Here is a 2,500-nt window from a genome sequence, read left to right as displayed (position 1 = left end):
ACGTTCCATTAGCATTTTAGCTTTGGTCCAGTTAACGCTGAAAGCCTGGTCCTACACACGCACATTTTAAAATGATTAATCACAAGTGGCTGGCCGCAGTCTGGCCACTGCATGCCTCCATCTTGTCTGAGTCTCGGTGTTGTTGTTGTTGTTGTTGTTGTTGTTGTCGTCATTGTTGTTCTTGTTGTTGTTGTGCTAGCTGCTAGCGGGCCCAGAGCACCATCTGTGGCAGTGATCTGCTCTGAGCCCAAGGTCACGCATCGCGGAAAACTGTTAGCCTCTGACAAGAAATGTAATCCGACACACACAGACCCGCGGATCAACTGTGAGATCACACAGGAGGGAAGAATAAGGGTCTGGGGAAATACCCTTACCCTGAATGGCCCTGGAACCAAAACCATGTTAGCTTCAGAGCCAAGGCACAAGCTGGACTTTTGCATGTGTGAGACTGAATTTTCACAGTGTAAATATAGTCGATTCTATTCTATTTGATTGGATTGTAATATATTCTGTCGTAGTGTGACAGAGACATTTACATTTATATTTTAGCATTTAGCAGACGCCTTTATCTGAAGCGACTTACGACAAATACATTTATCTAAATGTTTTGCATCACTATCTAAGTGTGTTGAAATAGGTAGAAAACAAGTTTGACATTAGGTGTGCAAGACAAGAGTTGACAGCAATTTATTCCAATGCTAGTGGAAGCTTGTGTCATCTCTCCCTCCATTCAGAGGGTAGATGTGCTCTGACGTGGAAACAAAACCCTTTAGGTTTCTGTACCTCTCAACTATTCCATTACCTGGGGCCATATCTGGAGATAAAACGAACTACAGGGGTGCTCCACACACTACCACCCAGCACAAGCACAGGCAGAGAGAAGGAGAGAGAGAGAGAGAGGGGATGAAGAGAGAGAGAGAGAATAAGTAAAGAAAGTAAGTAAAGAGAGAGGGGATGAAAAGAGAGAGAGAGAAAGAAAGAGAGTAAGTAAAGAGAGAGGCAGAGAGGGAGAGGGGATGAAAAGAGAGAGAGAGAAAGAGAGAGTAAGTAAAGAGAGAAAGAAAGTAAGTAAAGAGCGAGGGAGAGAGTAAACAAGAGAAAAAGAAAAACAGACTTAAAGAACATCTACCACAGCAACAGATCAAACATCCTGTAACTCGCTCGCCCCAGCTAGACCTGACAGTGTGTGTGTTCCTACAGTATACTCACTAGAGATAAGGCCAAGCTCGCTTTCTACAACTGGTGGCAAGGGGGCACGGGGGGGGGGGGGGGGGGGGTGTACAGAAGCGGCTCTTCGAGGGGAAAGGAGGGAAGCGGGAGCGGGGGGGAGGGGCGAAGGGGGAGAGCACATCTTTAAGAGGATAGGAGGGAAAGAGGGGGGGAGAGAGGCAGGGGAGAAAGAGCAGATCTTCAAGGGGAAAGAAGGGAAAGGGGGGGGGAAAGGAGGGAAAGACTGGGGGAGAGAGGGGGTGAGAGAGGGGGGGGAGAGAGAGCAGATCTTCAAGGGACAAGGAGGGAAAGGGGGGAGAGACAGGGGGAGACAGAGAGCAGATCTTCGAGGGGAAAGGAGGGAAGGGGGAGGGGGGAGCACATCTTCAAGAGGAAAGAGGGGGGAGAGAGGCGGGAGACAGAGAGCGGATCTTTGAGGGGAGAGGAGGGAAGAGGGATAAAGGGGGGGGGGAGAGCACATCTTCAAGAGGAAAGAGGGGGGAGAGAGGGGAGGGAGAAAGAGCAGATCTTTCAGAAGAAAAAATGGAAAGAGGGGGGGAGATAGTGAGAGCACATATTCAAGACCAAAGGAGGGAGGGAAAGAGGAGGGAGAGAGAGACAGAGCAGATCTTCGAGGGCAAAGGAGGGAATGAAACATGGCAGGGCTTGCCACTCTCATATGCAAGTCATCACCCACCTCCAAGGGAGGGGGGGGGGGGCAATGGAGTGACAAGGCGGGGCGATGGGGGCAAAAAGAAAAAAGTAATCTAACCCATCTTTATGTAAACGCAGATCATAAGACAGAGAGAGAGAGAGAGAGAGAGAGAGAGAGAGAGAGAGGCGGGGAGGGACAGAGTGCAGCCCCACGGTCGGGCGACGGTAGCGGTGACGACGGTGGCCGTGATGACGAGCGACAGCTGTGCGCTTCCCCTCGCCGCTTTAAGGGTCATCAACATTTGATGCGAAATCAGAGGCGCCTTTGCCGGCTGTGACAGTGTTGACTCAATTATGTACAGAGGCTGAGCGAGGCAAGGTCTGGTCAGGGCCTGGGGTTCACCAGGGATACCACCTCCTCTCTGGTACCCTCTCCCCACCCCCCCGCTTCCCACCCCGCCCCCCAGGTCCCCTCTGGTCTTCGCTCATAGCTGCCACACACCCCCACTTCTCCCCAATCCCCCCCTCTCCCTCCCCACCCCCTGCTGCTCTTTAGCCAGACTGCTTTGCTGATCTTTGTCTGGAACACGGTACCTCACAGCAGCGGACGCGCTCAGACAAACACACGCACGCATCC

General features: G+C 51.6%; 1 protein-coding gene across 1 annotated transcript in view; it reads right to left on the bottom strand.

The window, feature by feature from the left end:
* Positions 1-2,500, bottom strand: part of fstl5 (follistatin-like 5) — a gene marked incomplete at both ends in the record, with an annotated part of 134,528 nt that overhangs the window by 53,831 nt on the left and 78,197 nt on the right. The window lies entirely within an intron of this gene.

The sequence above is a fragment of the Nansenia antarctica genome, assembly GCF_963989245.1.
Source record: "Nansenia antarctica genome assembly, chromosome: 3".
NCBI classification, from domain to species: domain Eukaryota; kingdom Metazoa; phylum Chordata; class Actinopteri; order Argentiniformes; family Microstomatidae; genus Nansenia; species Nansenia antarctica.
Note: the sequence above shows the minus strand (reverse complement) of the source record. Positions and strands in the feature narration are given on the sequence as shown.